At 42.3% G+C, this 23,570-nt stretch overlaps 1 protein-coding gene and 1 long non-coding RNA gene across 2 annotated transcripts in view; one reads left to right on the top strand and one right to left on the bottom strand.

Moving 5' to 3' along the window:
- LOC102429774 (sickle tail protein homolog) overlaps positions 1–23,570 on the top strand; it is a 144,076-nt gene that overhangs the window by 70,207 nt on the left and 50,299 nt on the right. The gene's annotated exons all lie outside the window — the stretch shown is intronic.
- On the bottom strand, positions 6,199–20,748 carry LOC106694834. The gene is made up of 3 exons (XR_002826853.1): positions 20,063–20,748; positions 19,703–19,894; positions 6,199–6,742 (listed from the first exon to the last, which is right to left on the bottom strand). It is a non-coding gene; the product is annotated as an uncharacterized LOC106694834 (long non-coding RNA).

A 23,570-nucleotide genomic window follows, 5' to 3' on the forward strand; every position in this document is an offset into this window, starting at 1 on the left:
GATTTTTAATGTGCAGCCAAGGTTGAGAACCACTGCTCTATGGTCTTCAGTGTTTTCAGGCAGACTTCCAGTTTGTTTGTTTTTTAATTTGCTTTTTTTTTTATCTTCACCTTTTTTACTTGTGACTTTTATCTTACTACTGATTTAATCATGCCAAAGTGGACAATCCTTGAAATTATAGCCCTGGCTCTGCAATTTCTTAAGAGTTCAAGACCCAAATGCTCAATTTCCAAGTGGTTGTCTCTACAATAATAGTCTTCCAATGTTTCCAGTGTATCCTGTTGTTGGAGACACACACATACAAAAGTCATAATCTTTTCTTTTTTTCTTCCAAGCTATTTCCTCCTGTCTTTCTATCTTTGTGAGAGAAGGTGTGTGTGTGTGTGTGTGTGTGTGTGTGTGTGTATGCGCGTGCATTTGCACACACATATATGTGTGTTTTGAGGGTTGGGGAGAAGAGATTTAAAAAGTTGACTTATCAGTGAGTCTTCAATTGCCTAACTCAGTGATGGCGAACCTTTTGAGCTCTGCGTGTCAGTATTTTGAAAAACCCTAACTTAACTCTGGTGCCGTGTCACATATAGACATTTTTTGATATTTGCAACCATAGTAAAACAAAGATTTATATTTTTGATATTTATTTTATATATTTAAATGCCATTTAACAAAGAAAAATCAACCAAAAAAATGAGTTCGCGTGTCATAGGTTCGCCATCACTGGCCTAACTCCTGTTTCTCAGCACATCCTACTGTCACCGGAACCATTCCACTGTGCAAGGCCTCTGACAGATGACCCTTTGGCCAGTGCCTGCACTGCTACTCTTACAATAGCTAACTTTTTTGAGCATTTACTACCCACTTTTCAGGGTAATTTTATTTAATCTTCAAGACAACCTTTTGAGGCAGGTATTGCCTCATGTTTATAACTCAAGAGACATTTGCTCAGGTATGCTAAGAACTGTGCCCCAGGCCACACAGCTAGAGCAGGCGGAGCTGAGAAGTGAGCCCAGGCCTCTGCACTCCACGTTCCAGGCTGTTAGCAACACGGCCGTCCTGCTGGAGGTGCAGCATTCACTGTTTTTCTATCGGCAACAGCCTTTAACCAGCTCTTCCTCCTCCACTCCAACCACTGCTTCTGAAGTCATCTCCCTAAGCCCAACTTCCCATTGTGCAAAGAATAGCACAGGCCAGTGATCAGTATCCTCTCCGCCCCGACACCCAGCAAAGCTGCCTCACAGTTCTTGCTCCAAGTATATGAAATGCACTCTCCCACCGCACATGTCTGCCTTTCGAAAGTCCATGCAGCTTACTATGGGACAGTTGCCTGATGCCAGTGACAGAATGCTGGCATGAAAAAAAATGGTGTGAGGGGACACTTTTGTGTCTCTAGGTCTCTTCTATAAAGTAACACCAAATGCCAGGTTTGAATCCTAATTAGAACAAACCAACTGTAAAAGATATCTTTGAAACTCTTTGGAAAATTTGAACATGTTTTGGGAATCAGATGATAGTAAGGGATAGCCGGTAATTCTGATGGACATAATGATGACTTGGTGGTTGTGTTTTTAAAAATGAGACATACTAAAGTATTTACAGGTCAAATGGCACGGTTAATGGGATTTGCCTTAAAACACTCCAGCAAAGCAAATAAAAAAATTGCTTTGGAAATATATGAAACAAAATTGGTAAAATGTTGAAAAATGTCAAAGCTGGATGATGGTAGTCTGTTATATTATTTTCTCTACTTTTTATGGTTGAAAATTTCCATAATAAAGTGTAAAAAATTAAACTCGTGCTTTTAGAGGCCAAATAAAAGACTGCCTGCGAAGCTTTCCCTAATGCTCTGTCAGAATTCATCTTTCTTTTAGGGGGACATTTTGCACATTCTGTTGGTGTTATACTCATTTAAATGCATGTTCATCTCACCCCTAAGACTGTGAGTTCTCCAAAGGCACAACCATTGTCATGCTCATCTTTGTATCCCTCCGAGAGCCAGTTTGTGTCTTTTGCATGGTGAGTGTAAATACTTGTCAAACATGATGCCCTGAGTAGTGTAGTGACAGTGCTACAAATGCTGTATTATTCATTTTCTGTCATTAATGAGAAGCCACTGTTAAAATATCTCCCTGTTCTCATCACCAGAAATAGTTGTGCTTCTCCCGGTTTATTTTTATCATGTGGACACTCTGAGTCTTAGAAGTGATCATTTTCCCTCTTTGTGTTGCTACTTTAAAGCTTAGAATTAAATTTGTGGCCCACCCACAGCAAGTGTACAGGCATTCTGCAGTGTGTCTTTTGTGTGCTGGCTTTGTTCCTGGCTTCTCTTTTTAATTTTCCCTTCTCTCATGTTCTTTCTGTCCTGCGTTCCACTTTGACTTTTGGGGGGACAAAATTGTAATAATTTATATGAACTCTATTATATTTTTGTGGAATCAGTCAGGATATAAGTAATATTCATTCTCTATTATTGTTTTCCTGGGTTTAGGATAATAGACTCTTTTGTGTCTACATAGTAGGCAATGTGTTAAATACTTTGCATATTATTTAAATTAGTCAACAACTCTGCAAAGTAGGTATTCTGACTCCATTTTACAGATGATACAACTGAGGCAATGATGTCTCTCCCAGACCCATGCACCTGGTAATGTCACATGTCAGGTTTGAACCCAGATCTGTCTTACTCTTTGGATTCAGCCCACAGTCTCCCCTTTTTTTTTATATTTCCATGTGATTTTTGCAAGTTTTGAAATGATGCTTCTACTAAGATTTTAGAACACATAAAATATTCTTTTAAAGTATTTGTTTCACTTCTTAATTCTATTATGGTGTCTTTTCATATTTGACTTTGTTTCATTCTGTTCTCTTCTGGAAAGGTTAAAAAGATATCCCGCCAAAAACAAAGGAGGGGGAAAGAAAGTCAAAGTAAAGGAAAAGAAGAAGTATGTGCCCATTTTCTAATGTAATTGAGATTTTTATTTTGTCCCCAGGCCAGTGTTCTGGTTGAGAAGGGTTTGGGACTTGGGGAAGGCAGGGGTGAATGAAATAATTCTATAGAAATGGAAGAGAAGAGAATCCCATAGAAATCAGAAAACACTCCTAACTAATTTTCTTTGATTCATTCAAGGCCCTCCTTGACCCAACCATCACAGTATTCCCTTCACTCACATAATAACATATTCATGATATACTCTGGACCAGGTACCATGCTGAGCATTTTGAAAAATGAGCATTTTGCTCATTTGATTTTTCAGTAAAAGCCAGTGTGAAAGGAATTCTTATTATCGCTCTGTTTCAGTTGTGGAAGGAGGATCAGGGAGGTTAGGGAACTTGCTCAAAGCCGCAGAGCTTTTCAGAAGTGGAACTGGATTCAGAGCCAGGCAGGTCATCTTCAGAACGGGCCTTCTTACTCGCTCCTGTGGTCACTACTGTTCTTCTCCACACTCCTGTCTTCATCATCAGTGTCTATGTGCCACCCATTTTTAAAGACCTAACTCGAAAGCCACTGTCATCATCTAACTTCCCCTTACTCTTCTCTTCTTCAGGCCTCACTCACCACTTTTTCTTCTCTGACTTCCACAGAACTTCACCTCTACCCCCTCTCATAGCACACTCACCTTTTCCTGCCTGCACTGTAGGTATTGATATGCACATATAAGTCCTTTTTAAATTCTAAGCTTCTTAAAGGAAACTCCTTGTGTTTCTCTTGGACGCTGTCCTGCTTTGAGAAAATTCTCATTACATGTCTGGATGAAAAGGGGGCTCACTTCAGTACTTTTTCCATCACAAATTTCCAGTTAATGCCTTTTCTCCTAAGATCAGTACAAGAACTTATAACTGGAAATGTCCAAGGTTTGCAACATATTCCCTAGTTTATCCCAGAAGTAGTTCCTGACCAAAATGAGAAATATGAGTGCCTATCTAGCCTAACATTTCCTATCAATATAATTTTATAGCAGTGAATAGCCCTGAAGTTTTAAGATGAGAGCAACAGATTTGTCAGTTTAAATTAAGGGATGTACACATATCTGCATTTTATTCTCAGGAGTTAAGTTCCCCTATAGCAGAAAGTAAACAAATCTCCAGATAACAAATTAAATAAGACAGATCTTGTTTCACTGTATTTATAATTCAGTAGGACAAATCTTGCCTCTAGATTGTATGGTCAGTATTTTAAATGCCTCCAAACTTATAAAGTAGGAGTGATTATTTTAGAACAGTTCATCTGACTCCTTTATTGTGAAGTTTCACTGATTCACTCTCCCAACCACTATACATAGAACCACTTTTCTGGTTTAGGCTTTTGTGCAAGATTCTGAAGAGACACAGTTGACCCTTGAACAACATGATTTTGAACTGTGTAGTCCACTTATAGGCAGATTTTTTTCATTTACAGTGCAATACCATAAATGCATTTTCTCTTCTTGATGACTTTTTAAAAACTTTTTTTATTTAAATTTATTGGGGCGACATTGATTAATAAAATTATTTAGGTTTCACGTGTGCAATAATATATCATGTGTATATAACATTGTGTATTTACTATCCAAAGTAAAATCTCTCTGCCGAACCGGTTTGGCTCAGTGGATAGAGCGTCAGCCTGCGGACCCAAGGGTCCCAGGTTCGATTCCGGTCAAGGGCATGTACCTTGGTTGCAGGCACATCTCCAGTGGGGGGCGTGCAGGAGGCAGCTGATCGATCTCTCTCATCGATGTTTCTGACTCTCTATCCCTCTCCCTTCTTCTCTGTAAAAAATCAATAAAATATATTAAAAAAAAAAAAGTAAAATCTCTTTCCATCGCCATATATTTGACCCCATTTACCTTTTGCTACCACTCCCCACCCCCCTTTCCTCTGGTAACCACCATACTGATGTCTGTGTCTGTGAGTTTTTGTTTGTTCATTTGTTGCTTTCAGTTTTATATCCCACATATGAGTGAAATCACATGGTTCTTGACTTATTTCGCTTAGCATGACATTCTCAAGACCCATACATGTTGTCACAAATGGCAATAGTTCACCTTTACTTATGGCTGAGTAATATTCCATGGTACAAAGGAGCCAAAAATGTACAATGGAGAAAAGAAAACCTCTTCAATAAATGGAGCTGAGAAAATTGGAAAGTTACATGCAAAGGAATGAAATGACTGCTGTTTGTCACCATACACAAAAATTAACTCAAAGTGGATCAAAGACCTAAATATGAGATCTGAAATAATAAACTACATAGAAGAAAACATAGGTACTATTTTATTAATTTGACCTCAAAGGCAAGGGAAATAAAAGCAAAAATAAATGAATGGGACTATATCATACTTATGACTTTCTTTTTTAAAAAAAATGAAATTTCTTTTTTTTAATATATTTTATTGATTTTTTACAGAGAGGAAGGGAGTGGGATAGAGAGTTAGAAACATCGATGAGAGAGAAACATCGATCAGCTGCCTCCTGCACACTCCCTACTGGGGATGTGCCCGCAACCAAGGTACATGCCCTTGACCAGAATCAAACCTGAGACCCTTGAGTCCGCAGGCTGACACTCTATCCACTGAGCCAAACCGGTTAGGGCACTTATGACTTTCTTAATAACATTTTCTTTTCTGTAGCTTACTTTATTGTAAGAATATAGTATATGATACATATAACATACATAATATGTGTTAATTGACTATTTCTGTTATCAGTAAAGCTTCCAGTCTACAGTAGGCTCTTAGTAGTCAAGTTTGGGGGAGTAAAAGTAAACATGATTTTTTATTGTGCAGAGCTGGAGCCCCTAACTTCCACATTATTCAAGAGTCGACTGTAATAGTGACCAAGTATGGTAACTGCCCTCACAAATCCTACAGTCCAATAGAAGATCAGAAAGTCACTAATCAATAATGACACAGACATCTATAATTTTCACATCAGTTCCAGGCTATGTGAAATCTTCGCCTTCATTCTGCTATTTGCTTGAGTTAACACTATGGAACTCACTTATGCATAATGGATGTAATTATGGCCCTTTTCTGTCCTGTCTTTCTGACAGACACAAAGTATTTCTATTGGAATGGTAAGGAGTTCCTCTTATTGAGACGATTAGCTAGGCAAACACATTTCCATGCAGGGAAGATCCAAGACAAGGTAGATATTCCTCCCTCGCTACTTCCAGTTACATTTTATTTTATTTTTAAGAAGCAAGAAAGGGTAATCTATGCACATCTGATGTGCAGCTTCCAAGTGATACAAATCTCATCTTTCCTGCTGTGTGGCTGCTTGCTTTTCCTTGCACTTATTTTTCCTTTTTGTCATTGAGAGGTTATGACAACACGAGCCATATTGTATTTATAAACATCACGTGTTTCCTTGATATGGCTCGCAGCTTCTGCCAGACGAACACATGGAAGAAACATTTCTCGTTAGCTCAGCATTGGTTTTACTTATGCCGATTTCCGGAACAGGAAAAATGCCTTCCTACTCAGATTTAACTTTCATAGAGTAGCAACAAAACCTCTGAATGTCCGTGAAATAGTTTTAACAAGGGTGGATACTGCTCCTTTAAACCGCATATTTTGACTAAAAGCTTCCTTCTGTGAAAAAAAAAAAAGAACACACACAAAAACCTCAAGCCTTGCATTCAGTCACCATAAAGACAGGCAGCGCTGGAAGCGTTCGAGAGATGGGTGATTCCAAGGTCTCTGCGAGTCTAGAAAGTTTCTTCTAGAAGAGAAAGGTTCACGGAAGATGTAAGGTAAGAACTGTGCCTCTGTAACAGAAAAGAATTTTCAGAAATTTTTGTCGTCTGTGGCACATTCCCTGGATTGAGTCAGGTCTGCTGTGTTTAAGTTGATTCAATGAGGAATTGAAATTTCAGGTTTTTATGTTAACTGTTTAAAGGGCACTTCTTTGTTATTGGCATTCGTCTTTTTTTAAAAATCCATTTAAATTACATTGGGCTGTCTTCAGTCAATAAATTTTGTGATCTAGTGTCTGCTGAACCTTATAATGTAGAAAAGGATTTAAATAGTCAACATTGTTTGCTAGTACAGATCTCATCGGTTTATGTGTTTTGTGACAGTTTTCAGTGTTTTCACAAAGATGCTCACTTGCATTTAGTTTCTGAGACAAATGTAGAGAATTTGAAGGCGCGGTACAAATGGGGGGTGGAGATTAATATGTGTCCTTTCCCAGTCCAGGGAAATTTTCTTGTTTTTTTTCTTGTATAAAACATTGTAGATTTTAAAATAAAAATAGCTCTTTTAATTTTTACATTTTAAAAAGAAATATCAATTTAAGCTTTATGAATAACATTAAAATATTCTACAGTTTTGACATATTATAACATAATAGATATATTTCATTTCTATTGGGTTTAATAATTGACTGAAAAAAGCCTTTGGCAGAAATTATATTTACTTGAGAATAACTATTCTGTCTTATTCTTGCACTAGTTAAAATCACAATATTTTGCATTTATTTCTTTTAAAGAAGTTTAATAAGAATAATGTTCTATTAAATCAATCTGTTTCATTTTAAAGGTACATGTGAGCATGGATCAGCTTATGAATAACTGTATGGATACCGTTACCCCAATTTAGAGATGAGTTCATATGCATGAGAAGTTGTTTTTCAATGTGGTCTAAATAGTATACGTTATTTTATGCGGTCATCAGAATAACTGTTTGGCGTAGGTGCCATCATACCTATCTTAAGACTGGAAAACAAAGGCTGAGAAAGATTAATAACAAGATCACACACTAGTAGGTAGCAAAGTTGTGATTCAAACCCAGGCTGACTGTCTCTACAGGTCTTGTTTTAGAATCCAACTATGCACAGCCTTACCAGGAGCTAAGAGCTCCAAGTCTGGAGTCAGATACAGATAACTCATCTTGGAAGTAATGATTTATAAATAAATAAGTAATGCTTAACTGTCTTCAAGATAAATTGTGGGGAGCCGGCACAGCCATGGCATACTCAGTCCCAGGGCGCCTTATGTGCCATGCCAGCTCAGCCTGGTTCAGTGACCCTGAGTGGGGGGGGTGAAAGGATTGATTCTTACTGCTTATTTTCTAACGTCTACCACTTACTTTCTATTTCTACTTATTTCTCTATTTCTACAGCTTATTTCTATCTTACCTATCTTTAGCTTAACAAAACCTAAGAGATCTCTTAGAAAAGACAGACAAGAGAATGAAAGCTGGGTCTCAGTGGGACGCTGCTCCCTGATGAGGAGACAGCGCCCACAATAAATTATTTAGTACAATTTGGGATATATATTTTTTTAGATCTGTAGCATCCAAGACCTAGTATCACACTGGTTGTTATTCAGGGACCTGGTTACAACTTAGAGTGAAATGAGAACAGTGAACGTCAGATGACGTGGGATAGCAGACAGCACTGTGGGTAAAGGGCTGTTTTCTTCTTACGCTTCCTTCTTTGCGTCATGTGCTGTGCGCTCATAAAACTTTCTCGTGGGACCAGGGAGCTTATTCGTGAGCTTGACTTGGAAGTGAGGGAGCGTCTTTGATGGAGACTGCCTGCATGTGCCGCCTGCTGTCCTTTCAGGCCTCTAGAAAGAGGTGGTCAGGAAGAACGTTAAAGAACTTGGAAGGTGGAAGACTCTGGAGTCAGGACAGCTAGCTGAACCGACTCAGAGGCAGGGATTGTTGCTTGCCTCGGCCCCTCCTGAAGACTGACACAGCCACTCAGCTGCAAAAATGTCCTGGTGACCTGTGCTGCGAAGTAATGACTGCCAGCAGCATCCACCGGAAATGCAGCTGCTCATCGCAGCACTGCACTTGGGCTCCAGGATCTAAGCAGCTTGCTTCCAACCCCATTTCTGCATAAAACCTGGGGCTGGTTAAGCAACCGACGCAATTGAATGTTGACTGGAACCAGGCCTTCCTCCTCCAGCAGCCACTGGGGTGAGCTCCTGAGAGCTCTGTGCCTTGCTAGAAAGTTCAGGAAAGGTTAATGCCACACTTCAGCTTTTTTATATCCAAGCCACACCCCGTTTCTTGGCTCAGAAATATAGGTGCTAGCAGAAATGGCCTTTGACTGCGATCATATGTCCTGGTATTTTCCGGTTGTATCCCTTGTACCTACATGTTTTTTCCCTGGGGTTGAATGTCTCCTCTGTGAGTCCCCGTCAGGGCAGCTTGGACTATGGGAGTTCATTTCCTGTTATATCAATACAGGCTCCCTTGGAGCCAAGATCCTATCCAGGTGACCATTCTTTTCTTCATGATTTTCCTAAAATCCCTCAGGTGAGCTTGTGTTACTTTTATGTAAATTTGGGGGGGGGGGACGACACACATTTATCCTTTGAAGAGGAAAGAAATGTTTTTAAGATCCATATTGCCTGGGGGCAAGCCCTGCTTTTTCCCCGTGGGGTTGGCAATCCCTTTGCTTGCGTGTGATTTGCAGGTGTGACACTGTCCGCTCTGAGGAGCTGGGGCTGGCTCCTGTGACTAGGAAATACACCTGGCCTGTGTCGTTGGCGCCCCCTGAAGAAACAGGCCTGGCTTATTGGAATCAGGGTTCTAGAGGTGGAAAGGACTTACACATCACCTCTCATCACTCTTTCACCGCCAGTTGTGACTCAGGAGGCTGGCATGGCTGGTGTGAGTTGGTTAAGGCCACAACGTAAGGAAGTGACAAAAATAGGGCTGGATCCCAGGCCCCCCCAGCCCCTTACACCAGCCTTTTGTCCATTTCCAGGGCTCTCCTCTTTTGGTTCTCACCCTCTCGAGGGTTGTTTTCTTGATTGATTCAGGCAAACACTATGCCATTGACTTCTCAGCAGTCCATTGTAGTCGCTGAGCATAGCCAGCTTTCACTTTGCGTCCAGACAGCAGCACAACGCTGTGGTGTGGCCAGAGCTCATTAGTCAGATATGCATGGGCCTGGACCAGAAAGAAATGGGTTGCTCAACTAACCCGATTCATATCATTCAATATTTTATTGAAGGAGAGCAAGCCATCAAGACAACTGAAAAACAGCAGCTGCTTCAAATTATGAGATACTTTGAATAAAATAACATTGGCTTTAAAGGGTTGTATAGTATTATAGAGTTATTTTCAAAAGTCGGCCTCTTTGCTAAGGCTCTGACAATAACTCTGTTTGAAACTTTAATGTATTACTATTCAGACTACTTCCAAAACTGTTTTTCCCTTGGACCAATGATTTTAAGTGGCACATAGAAGAAACAAGTTTTTAAATGTTATTAATTAAATAATGTTGTATTAACAAGTACTGCAAAGATAAGTAGTGCCAAGAACTTGAAAGTTAATGAATATTCTTGCTTTGTCACAACTAAATAAAAAGAAAGTCCATCTAATATTGACTTAAAGCATGATAGTACATTTGGTGTGAGGGTCTGGCAGAAAGAATGACAATATCTTGTTATCGAGTGAAGTGTAGAAACCCAGGCATTATGACAAAGCTGGAGTTGGGTGTTCATAGAGGGGCAGAGTAAACCATTATTAAGGATTATACCGTTGAAGAAAATGAACCATTTGGATGTCAGGGTCAAATCGAATTCTTGCTTAAGTGTTCTCAAGACCTCCAGCATCTTGGTATTTGGCACAAAAGAGGAGCTGTTTCCTTGGTCCCTTTCGTGCAGATTGATTTACTTAAGGCCTTTTCTGATAAGAAGTGTGAACGCCCAGTGTGTCATTGAGGCCACGGGTCCTTCCCCTTGTCCAGGAAGCTCTAGCACAGGCCCTGGTCCTGAAGTGCAGAAAGCATCTTTCTCTCGGTTGATCAACTCATGCACTTGATTTCTTTCTTTTTATGTTTGTCTTTTCCTGTGAATCAAAGGTCATGCTTCCCCTTCTTCTGATTTAACTTTTTGAACCTGTTCCTTTCCATCTGCCCTTGACATAGTAGGAAGAGCTGCCAAAGAAAAACCCAAACATAACAATGTCAGTGATGAAGTAATTCCGGAAGAGCAGGGGCCTGATCTACAGGACTGAGGCGCAGTGAGTGCTTTTTCAACAACTCGCCTCTGAGGTGTGAGATCACAGCCCGGCTCTGGGAGCTGCGCCTGGTGCCATTCTTTGTACTCATTCTAAGGAGGAAGGCACCTGAATAGGGCATTCGGTAGATGGTTGACCCATCTCAGCCTAGAGACTGAGGGGACATTCTAGATACATATCCGCAAAGTGGATGCCATTTTTGCTTGCTTTAAAAGCAAATCTAAAAATATATTTCTTAGCAGCTGTGTCACTGCAAAACAAAACAAAACAAACAAAAATACTGCTCCACTGCAGCGCAAGTCACTCATAGGTATCTCCAGGGTTCGGATCTTAATGCTTCAGAAACTTGCTGCAGATTTCACTTCTATATCCAGACCAAGGAGCCCATTAGCCTGCGATCTGGGAGAACCTCTGCATTCTCGTGAAAATGAGAAATGTGCCACTATTGGCAACCTACGGCTATAATTATGTTAATCTGGCCATTTTAAGACCGAAATATGGTGTTTAAAATGTGTCTGTATTTTTATTATTTGTAACAATGAACTGAAGAAATTGAGTGAAATGCTAATAAGCTTCTATTCAGTACCACTTTGTGACTACAGCATAGCAATGAGTCAGAAGTGGTTATTTTGATATTTTTAATTTTGGCAGAGAATTTTGATCTGCAGAATTTTACTCATATACATAGTATGTCTTACTATAAAATCTACCAAAACATTTTTATATTTTAAAGTAGATACAGTGAGTATCTGTATGTGCAAATCCGTCTTGGCATATATGCTCAATAACAAACATTTCTATTAAATCACTACACTGTGCTATACATCTGTGCCTGCCCCCCCCCCAAAAAAAAATTATTTTTGAGCACTACCACAGATAAATGGTTTTCTATCAAGATCTAAGGCACACAGATCACGGTTTTTAATACAAATATGGGACAAGACTAGAATGGACAATATAGTGACATTCTGAGAGCTTTCAAAAACTGATCTTTAGCTAATTGGTTTTACCTCCTCCTCACCAACCAAAACTTTTATTCTGTTCACAGGCAAGTGATGTAACAGATTCTCTTCTCATTCCTGAAGACAGGTTCTCCTGGGAGATAAACTGGGAAGGGAAGGAGATGTGTATAATTGCCCACCATGAATTTTATAAATAATTGATATTGGAATGTACTTATCCTATCAGCATGAAGTGGATGGGAAGTCTTTTAACCAACCTGGCCTGGGTTCAGAGTAGCCAGTTCACTTGGGAATGAGAATGGGTACAAGCACCTTCTTGAATGTGAGTTCATAGCATATATTGGGCGTTTTTCTCAAGGATGATGCTTTGGAATATTACAGCACAGCATTTAGAATCTCCATTACTTCACGAGCTCTTATATCTCCAGAAGAGAGTGTGCCATCCTCTTTATCCTCCGGTGAATATATTAAAGTAGGTATTGTCTTTCTATTTGTTTTGCTCTCATGATTCATTGAATGGGCCTATAAATGTTTGTTGGTGATTTTAATAACACATTGACCACACTTTTCTGCATGTAAAGTCATATACAAATAAGTTAGCTCATGTGATGTCCACGGCACCAGGAGGGTAAGAATACAAGCTATTCCTGAGCTAAATTAGCAGCTGAACCAGAGCCTCAGGAAAGTTCAGTGGCAGGACCACGGTCTCGGCCGAAGACCACGGCTGAGCAGGTCCCATGAGGAGAACCCAAGCCTTTTCATGCATAACCCAGCTCATCCCTCCACACCCTTCCTTGGGCATCAAGGTGGGGAGGGGTACTGACCGGAGAGGATGATTAACCCTTTTTTAAAAAATTGGAAACAAATTTGTAGCTTCAGCACATTGAAGGGGAACTTGAGAGTTGAGCGTCTGTGGAATCAAGCCATCGTCCTGCCCTAATTTTAAGAAACTCCCTTTGTTGGTTGACCCCTATCTTCCTACCGTCTCTGGGAGAAACTCTGCCCAATGTTCCTTTTCAAAGCGGGGAAGGGAAGGAAGAGAAAGGATAATCTAAAGAAGGAGGAAAAAAGACTGAAGTTGGGTTGGGCAGGGGGGGAAGACATGCTACTTTGGGGTCAGCCTGGAGCTTGTTTCTCTTTGCAGTGAGTTGAAAGTTCTTGATGCTGATCATGAACTTCCAAAGGCGCTTCACAGATTCCAAAGCATTTTCTTCACATGCCTCACCTCCTGTGTGGCAGAGGGTTCTTTCCTCTCGGGGGCAGTGTTTGGGGGGAACAACTAGACCACCCCTGCCCCTTTGCTGGAGGTGGGCGTTTTGTGATATGGAGCGTGACTTCTTTACACGGAGTCCCTGGGCTGGCAGCTGTCTTGTTTTTCCTCCTGAGAGCCTCCGTTTCAGGAGTGCCCAAAGCCTGCCAGTTTGTCCTTGGGACGCAGGGAAGCAGCTCTTATCTCTGAGGAGGAGGCTCCTGGCAGCACCGGGACCTGTGGGGAAGCAGTGACTGGCCCATGCTGGCTGCCACTGCCCAGCCGTCTGTGCAGGGCGCAGCGTGGCACAGCAGGGCAGGCAGAGAAGCGTGCCACATGCCAGGCCTGGGGGATGCATGACTCCCAAACTGGCTGTCTTTGAGGCTGTTATTTATCCAAATAAGGAGAAGCAGTGGTTTTGCTGACCAGCTCGGATTTCTGAGCCATGTCCGCTGGCTGGCTGGCTGGCTGGCTGGCTGGCTGTCTGAACTGAAAACACAAAGGTATGCCTTTGAAATGGAGCATTCTTGTGGGGGTCACGGGTATCCTGGAGACATCATTTGGAAGGCAGTTTCTCCCCACATTTGTAGATAACAGTAATATGCTCTGGTCTACTTTTCTTTTGTACCTCTTGCAGCATTCAATACAGATGACTTTGTTTAGGTATTTCTGGACCTGATTTTAGACGGAAATAATACCTATCTTTGTAATCGCTGGGCCATTGCTTTCCTTTGAAGAGTGTTCAAGGAAGGTCAGGCCTCTACACTAACCTCTTTTTTTTTTAATTCTTTATTGTTTAAAGCAACGGTCGCCAACCGATGGTCCGCGGACCACTGGTGGTCCATGGGGTCCGAAAGGTTGGCGACCGCTGGTTTAAAGTATTATATATATTTTCTTTTTCCCCATTGACCTCTCCCCAGTCGTTCCCAGCCCCCCAGCACATGCCCTCACCCCCCTACTGTCTGTGTCCCTGGGTTATGCTTAAATGCATACATACAAGTCCTTTGGTTAATCTCTTAATGCGCCCCCCCCTCCCCCTTCCCTCTGAGGTTGGACGGTCTGTTCTGTGCTTCTATGTCTCTGGATCTATTTTTGTTCATCAGTTTATGTTGGTCATTATATTCCACAAATGAGTGAGATCATGTGATATTTATCTTTCTCCGACTGGCTTATTTCGCTTAGCATAATGCTCTCCAGATCCATCCATGCTGTTGTGAATGATAAGAGCTCCTTCTTTTTTTTACAGCAGCATAGTATTCCATTGTGTAGGTTACCACCATTTTTTAATCCACTCATCTGCTGATGGGCACTTAGGCTGTTTCCAAATCTTAGCTATTGTAAATTGTGCTGCTATAACATAGGGGTGCATATATCCTTTCTGATTGGTGTTTCTGATTTCTTGGGATATATTCCTAGAAGTGGGATCACTGGGTCAAATGGGAGTTCCATTTTTAATTTTTTGAGGAAACTCCATACTGTCTTTCACAGTGGCTGCACCAGTCTGCATTCCCACTGCACTGACTTCTTAATGCTAGAGAGCAGGGTTGTTCTGGCTCTTCATGGATCCCTGCCCTGGTCTTTGACTTTGGGTAAGACACTTTAAGTCTCTGGGCCCCAGTTTTTTGTGTGTGTTTTTAGTCCTCACCTGAGAATATGTCTTTATTGTTTGAAAGAAAGAGGAAGGGGAAAGAGAGAGAGAGGAAGAGAGATATCAATATAAGAAACAGGGACCAGTTGACTCCTGTACACGCCCAACTAGGGATGGAGCCCACAGCCTAGGTACGTGCCCTGATAGGAAATCGAACCCTCAACCTTTTTGATGTATGGGATGAAGCTCCAACTAACTGAGCCACCTGGCCAAGGCTGGGTCCCAGTTTCTTTATCTATAAAGTGGGGATTATAACATTTACCTGGTGGGAATGAGCTGGGAATTAAATGAGGAAATTCTGGGAAGCATTTGGTGAACAGGAAGTTTCCAAAAATATGAGTTTAATTTCCCCATTTCCATCTTCTAGCAGATTTAGTTGAACATGTTTACAGGTAAAGAAATTCTAGTTGAATTATAATTGCCACTTAAAGCTTAATAAATCAGCTGAGTGGAGATTTTGATGTGAGCTTTCCACTTCTCTCGAGAGAAGTGGTTCTCAAAGAGCCGTCCCTGGACCAGCAGGTCAGCAGCACTTGGGGACTTGTTAGAAATACAAATTCTCGGGCCACACCCAGACCTGCTAAGTCAGACACTCTGGAAGTGGAGCCGTGATCTGTGTTTTAGCAGGCCCTCCGGGTGACTCTGATGCGTGCTGAAGTTGGAGAACCACTGTCCTCGAGTAAATTGCTCGTTGGGTCAGAGATCAACCCATGGCTCCAGGACACTAGGCATTCCCCACCTCCTGTCTCTGAAGGTGCCTTACTTCCTGCCTTGAATACCTAAGAAAGGAAACTCTTTCTTACCTACTGAAATTCTGCTCATTATTTATGGACTCACTTACATATCACCTCTTCAGAGAATTATTTCTCAGCTCTCCCAGCCAGAAGAATGTAGATCCCAAGAGTGTTTGTCTGTTGCACTCATTTGATAATCGTCAAAGTTATTTTTGCTTTTTCTTATTTTGAATATTCATGTACGGGCCTCATTTTTTTTTTCTACAAGAATGTAAGCCCTTCAAAGGTAGGTATGAAGTCGTGCAGATCTTTTTTTCATCATCAGCCTGAATCCTGGGCTCTGCATATGTAGTGGCTACTCAGTGAATACTTTGTGGACCCACAGAACGTTACAGTTGGAATGGGCCTTGGAGATAGTCTAGATCAGACACTTCTTGTTTATATTTAAAAACCTGATGTTAACACCTGGACCAGAGTGCAGTTTCCATGATTCCCTGTTTCGTGTTCTTCGCACTTCAGCCACAGACTCCAGCCAAACTCAAGTAAAACAGATGGACTTTCAAAGGTATATTCATTTAATTTGTAAACATGGAGCCTTTTAAATTCTTTTATAACTAGTGAGAATTGGGAAAGTTCATGAGCCCATATAATTACACAACAAATAACATCTATTCCCAGTCTTACACGAGAGACTTTTCCCAGTTCACTAATTCAGTATACCTGGGATACCCATGGAACTTCTTTTGGCTTCAAACGTTGCTGTTAGAGGAGAATAAGTGGCTCTTCTGAACCCAAGAAGAGTTGGCACCTGGACTGTTTTGATCTGGATTTCCATCATTGTTTTTTCATGTTGATTTTGAGGGAAAATTGAACTTGGTGGGTTTTTTGAGTTATTGTCCCTCCATGTTATCCTCTGGAGCTCTTCCCTCACACAACCCTTTCTCCTTTTGACAGATTGGCTAATATTGTTCAGCCAAAGATCAAAATAATGGCACAACTAAAAAACCTTTCATCAGAAGCCATCCATAAAATTCCCTTTAAAATGGGTTCTGCTGACAGAGCTCCCGGGATGTTGTGTGTTTGTTCTATTACTTCGTAATGGCACCAGCACATATCCTACTCCAATCAATATAAGAACAGAGCAGGATGCAGGCAATGGGGTGATTCCAGGGCCACTATTAAAACCCAGGTCCACAGAGTTGGCTTCAGAAAAGCTGTGCAGAAAGGAGGAGCTGTGCAGGGGAGACAGAAGCCACCGGAAGGGGTTAAACCTACTGGGCACTTGGTGCTAAGAAGCTGAGCCTGCTTGACGCGTGAGAAAGGGTTTAGAGGAACCAACGAAAGCCTTGAGATTTGAGTAGCTACATTGTGAGAGGACAGTGACAGAACAAGAATAAAGGATCATTTGTCCTCTAGCTTGGCATCTACCATTCATCAATTTGTTTACCACTATTTTCTGCAACAGTCTCTGAAAAATACCTAGTTTTTTTAAGCTGCAGCTATAACATTCTATATAGATCATCAATTTGTTGCTTAAGTTCAGATATGTTGAAGATATATCATCAAACTAATATACACTTTTTATTCTGACACTGTGATGATTATCCTAAAGGTATATCCTGTTATATCAGCTTTTTAAATTTGCAACATAATTAAGTTGATCAGTTTCCCTAACAAAAGGTAAGAAGGACAGAGGACACAGGGACGGAGATGTATGCTTCTGTTAGTGATCCAGCATCTCTGAGAAGTGTGGTCCCAGGAATGTCACCAGTAGCAGGATTGGGGTCATAATGGTAACAAGTATTAATCAGATAAGGCCCAGATACTTTATTCCATTAGTAATTTTATATCTCTGACTAAAGGGAAAATCTATGTGTACATATACATGTACCATGGGGGGGTATATATATATATATATATATATACATATATCACTAGTGATGAAATGATATATAAATAGTGATAATTACTGATACATAATATAAGTAAGTATAATATATAAGCATAATAAATACTAATATGTATATTAGGTACATACAATATATAATTAATTCTGTAATTAATATAACTAATTTTGAGGCAGGAAGATAAAACCTCCTAGTAAGTCAAGAGAGTATCTGGGTAATTGGCTCCTAAGCCCACTGGTATGTCCCAGTTACTCTTTCCTTTGCTGAGAAAACCTCAACCTGTAAGTGAAGTAAATGAGGTCATTCTCCAACAGAGTTCGCCACGCTGCACACAGAAGGTCAGAACTCAAACAAACCCTCAGTAATCCCAGTAGGGAAGGCCTTGGGGACACAGTTCCTCCCAGAGCAGCTCCCAGAGTCCTGGAGGACGCACCAGTGATTTTACACTTGAACGCGAAGGAAGCAGTGGCCCAGTGCCTGGCGGAAGAAGGGCATTCTGGCTGCTTCACTCCTTACCAGCAATGGGGAGGTGATCCCGGTTCTCAACTCCTTGCACTTCCATTTCCTACCCATCAGATGGGTATTTCTGAGGCCCATGAAATGAAATCACAATGGAAAGCACTGGGTAAGCTGCAAACTACTGGATGAATATCGTGGGGGTGTGTGTGTGTGTGTGTGTGTGTGTGTCCAAATACATCCTTTGTAGAATAAGGAATGTTATAAATAAATAAATATATTGCAGAATGTATGTTACCAAGTTAAACAGGAGTTTAGAGAACTGTCATAAAAAGAAAGACACAGCCTAAGGAACTGAAAGTTATATTTGGGTGACAGAGGTGACTTGCTACTAGCAACAAGTCTGGAAACACCGAAGGGGATTCCTGTGTATAAAAGAACAGTGTCCATCCAGGAAATGGATGATGTGCAGAAATGGAGGTAACTAATGAGAAGGCGCTGTTTGCACCATCTGTTGCAAGTGATAGAAAGAAGATATCATTTTACAAACTGTAACTATTTTAGGTACAAAAGGAGGTTGTCCTTGGCCTGGATAATACAGGAGTGTCCCAACAGAAGATCGAGTATCAGTGAGGGAAGAACATTTTTCTTTTATCTGTCCTACAGCTTGACACACTTACAGTCATGCCTTGGAAGTTAAATGATTTATTTAACATTACTTTCCTCTGTGCCAGACAGGTCTTGAATCACCAGTGGACACAATGCTAAGGCAGCCAGGGCCAGTACTGGAGGGCTCAGCGGAGTTCCCTGTGTCAAAATATTTGTGGAAATACGCTTATCTTAAATATAGCCATAAGCTAACCACTGACTGGACCATTTCTTCCCTGAGAATTAAATAATTTTGGCAACAGTCTGTCTCATGTCTGGGAGACATTCCATTTATGATCAAATGCAATATTAAAAGGTTCACTAGTACCTCACAAATGACTGTCTTCCCAGTTTTAACAGTGTAAGCAAGATGAATTTGACATTTTTTAACATCACAATCACTTCCCTTCATAATATGGTCTTAATGTTGATAAGTACATTTTAGATATTCCTTTAACATAGGTAATTTTGTTAAAGGCAATCAAGAAATGAATAAGGAAGGGAAATAATTTCTCAAGACTCTTAGCCTTTCCAGAGCCTAAAAAGTATTTCTTGTTGAGGTCATGCTGAATTGACCAGCCTCTCCCTCCTTAATAGTAACTCTAAAGAAATGCGTTGCTTCCACATTGCTAAAGTGCCCGTCAGTGAAAGGAAGTGGGTGGCTGAGGAGTAGGACCCTGAACGCGGCTGGAAGAGCAGGTTCACAGAGGCGGCAGCATCCCTAGGGTGGGCCTGCAGAGGAGGGTCAGGTGAAGTGAGGGCCAGCGTGGGGGGCATTCGCGGTGGGTTGTGGTGACTAAGCCTGAGAGACCCCTTTGCTGGAGTGCGCTCGCCCCTCGTCGAGCCGGGTCCGTGTGAGCCAGGATTTGCTTAGATCAGCTCCCCTGGCTCCTTGGACAGCGCTCAGGATATGGAACTCCTCCTCCGGGTGAGCTGCGTGCTTCTCACTAGAGAGCATTTAACTCATCCTGATTCACCGCAGGCTTGGGCGAGCTTTCAACCCCTGACAGTGAGTTACTGCTCTGCTAATGACGGAGCCTCGGCGCGCTCCGCAGGCCGTGCCCGGGAGCACTTTGCAAGTGAGAGCGTTCTGGACCTGAAAGGAAGGAGGCGGTGGGAGAGGTGAGCCAGACAGTCTCTCACCTTGCGCCCACGGACTGTGGTGGTAACGGGGCTGACAGAAGCCACCTGCTCTAAAATAGCTGACACGGGCTAATGTGTGGAGCGTGGCGTGAGTCACTTAGCCGAACAGCGACAGGGCGAGCTGAGTGCTTCTGTTTCTGGGGAGGGGCCGTGACCCGGACTCGTCGCTTTTGTTCCCTCGCACCAGCAGCCCTGCACGTAGAAACAGCGGGTCAATGACTGCAAGAGCCTGACGGCTAGGAGGTCTTGTGTACTGTATGCCAAACGCAGGGTCTTTAGGGATGTGCCGGCGGTGGATTCATGGCTTAATCAGACAGACAGGGAGAGCGGCCCCCGCCTCCCCCTTCCTGGAAAGCTCACGTTGGACTGAAGAAACGAAACCTGCAAATGTACACCAGATGCGGCCGGGGCTGATAGCGCGCTTCCCATACTCCGCCGAGAAATAACAAGCGCCTGCTGATTAGATTAAAAATCAAAACAAGGGTTTTCACATTCCTTCTTCTCTTTTCCGACCTCTTAGGTGGCATCGGTTACAACCACTTCATCCAAATATTGTTTCTAATGAGACATCTTAGGAGGGTGGCCATGTCATGTGCTCCGTCCTCTCCCCCCTTTAATAACCACAGAGCGTCTCGGTGGCAGTAAACAGGGTTTTGAGAAAGCCTGCGGTGCTGATGAAAATGAACTTGAGAGATGTCATGGAATTCTTTCGGTCAGCGAGGACAACCTCTAAAAGCCGGGAAATGTTTGAAAAATGCGCAGGCTGCCCAGAGTGTGGTCATGGGGGGTGGCCTGAGGCCACGGCCTTCACAGGGACTCTGCTGGCTTCCCACTCGGGGAGCTTTCCCTCGCACCAGCCCCCAGGGCTCAGCCAGCTGGCAGACTAGCAGAGCCTACCTGTGAGCTAAGGAAATACATGCCTTCCTTCTCCCTCAGCGTTTGCTAGCAATGTGTTCGTGCCTGTGCGCCCTGCGCGCCGCACAAGTCCCTTCTTGCTGGGAGCGCACGTCCCTGCGCCTGTTCACCTGGAGGGAATAGCTAGACCGCGGAGGCCTCGAGGACTACCCCGGCCTCCATCCCGCTAAGGAAACCTTATCTGGTTTCCTCTCTCGAATCCCCTCGTTGCTCAAGCGTTGGCTGGCCCCGTCTATCTTTTCCTCTCCTCTCAGGTATGTTCCCCGCCTGGCACTGCACAGGACTGATTAATGGCTGCTACCCAAAGTTCAGCCTGGCGAGCGAGGCTGGTTAATGAATACACAGACAGCCTCCTCCCTCATGTTTTCCCTCCGGTGTTATAAACCAGGGGAATTGGCTCACGTTTCCTTCCGTTGCCAATCCAGAGACTTCAAAAGTCTTGGCAGCAGCGCAGGTGTGGGGTGCGGGTCCACCCAGGTTTCCTAGCAGCTCCCGCCCTCCACGGAGCGCTGACCTGAGAGCTGGTCCCCTGGGTAATCAGCCCGTGGGTCCTCGGATGGTTTCCGTTGGTGCTGGCTGCCTGTTTGCTGGTCTGAATGATCGTGTTTGCTTTAGTAAATCTATTTTGTAATGTTTCCCCCATTGTTAACCCATTTACCTGGGCCTCCCGGAGTTCATTGGTTGGTGTGTGTTTTCCGTGTAAGCAGTTGTTAAAGGACTGAGTCACCCAGCCGGAGCCGGTGGTTGGATGTGGGCTGAGGTTATTTAGTGACTGATTTCCAAGGGGAGGAGACACTGGCTTATCCTGGGGAGGAGGACTTTTCATCCATGCCCGGGGCAGCTTCTTTCAGAAGACTGAGCAGAACGAGATGGTCTTTACTGGTTGGGAACACAAGCTGGGGGACGTTTCAGGATCTGTGTCCTTTGGGATTTCTTCTCTGAAGAGAAAAGTCTAACATATCCAAGTGTGGAACTGAGGATTTAGATGAAGGCAGCAAACAAAGGAATCATGTAATTGGGAGCTGAGCCAATGCGATTTCTCACGGCGTTAGTTATACAGGTGATTGGCTTAAGAAAAAGTAAGTGGCTTTAATTCTTTGTCGGTGAAAGTCTCCTAAGAATCCTCTTCAGTTTTGCCCGGTTACTTCATTGTGTAGTCTGACTGAGTGGGATGTTTACAAATTCTAGACTTGAAATGGTGGAGCTTGAAGTAAAATAAACTGTACATAATATTCCCTTTCTGCAAACAATATATGTATTTTAAATACTCCACAAAGACATGATTACATGAGACAGTTCCCAAATTGATTGGAAATAAACATTTTTTAGGCTACATTTTTCCCCCCAGAAATAATTGTAAGATGTTTCCCCCTCTTATCTTACATTCAAAAAATTTCACAATGAGTAATATTTGAGTTAACTTACAGTATTGGGGGGAAATACAATTTAGATATATGTTAGGGTTTCTAACTCAAACTTTAGGCAATTCATTTGATACTGCCCCAGATTTTTTTCTGGCCTTTAGGAAGTTCAGGCCAAACAGCATATTGAGCAGGGAACTGTGGTCAGGGACAGCAGCCTGAGCCGGGCCCAGTGCTGGGATCTGGAGGAAACTATGCTGTTTACAAGAACTGGAAGGACTCAACCCGAGACAGCAGTGGTTTGGGCAGTAATGGAGAGAGGGAGCGGCGATGCCCAGCACAGGAGATGAGTGATGGAGAACTGCCTTGTTCATCCATTGCCAGTATGCAAGAAATGACCGTTTTCTTTGTCTGAGCTGAGGCGCAGGCAAAGGAATATCTGTGTTGTATTCTGGTAAGGTGTTAAGAGAACCTTTACTTTTGTGTGTAGGTCATCCCTTTCCTGATGAAAAATGAAATTCTTTAAAGCTCACATAAGACGTTACTGTTGAAATCTTGTGGGGCAAAAATGTCAGTGATATAACATATCCAGATACGTTTAACTTACTAAGCGAAGTGAGATGACAGAGTAGTTTAGTGGCATCAGAGAGATTGGTGGGAAATAAGGGATTCAGGTATATTAAGGTGCATAGTAGCTCTGTGTGTGTGTGTTTTGCTTATTTATTTTACCTTAAAGTTTAATATAATTTTCTCCTGAAAGGACTGACTTTGAGTGCTAGTGCAGGAAAATCCCAGTATGTATTAATGCCATTTCTTTATTCATTTGCCAATAAAACAGAAAACAAAACGAAACTGGGTATGTGACTGATTCTGGAAGAGATCTCCATGAGATCAACATAAAAGGCTTGGACTATTTAAACTATGAATTATAGACTCTTAGATATCATCCTAGTTCACTCAGACTATCAGTATCTTCTGGAGTCTATAAAGTCCACTTTTTATCAGAATAGCCAGTAGTCTCCATGGACGATCACCCTGAAGACTTGAAAAAGATTCTCTCTTCTCATCTCCCCATCCATACCTTCTGCCTCATCCTGAGTGAGTTGCCTTTGGTCGATCCATATCCTTTAGTGTATGAACCCAAGTTATCCAGTTATAAGTGTTCATTCTGGTTGTAAGTTTAAAACATTCCCCACGACATAATGGGAACATCATGTCATTCTCTCCTTGGGCTCTATGTAGAGCCAAGGATGAAATTATCAGGGTTCTTTTTTAGAACTCCGTCTTGGAAAGTCAGTCATAGCTTGGCAAACCAATACAAGAATTCTGCCAAAGGCTTTCAACCTCTAAGTCACTCTCGCTGATGGAGATGTTCAACTTTCGATTACCTCTTCTGCCATAGCTGAATGCTGTATTCACCTGCACTAAGCATAACTCAGGTGGACAGTGATTCTCCCAGGAGCCCTGTTGGATGATGGCGAGGTTATTTTGAAGTGGACATGGCAGGAGTGATACACAGCATTACCATTAGGCACATGATACTGATTGCTTGTGGCCAGGGTCCATCCTCCTTGGCTGAAGTCCCATTCTTG

This window comes from Myotis lucifugus, unplaced genomic scaffold, assembly GCF_000147115.1.
Source record: "Myotis lucifugus unplaced genomic scaffold, Myoluc2.0 scaffold_662, whole genome shotgun sequence".
NCBI lineage: Eukaryota > Metazoa > Chordata > Mammalia > Chiroptera > Vespertilionidae > Myotis > Myotis lucifugus.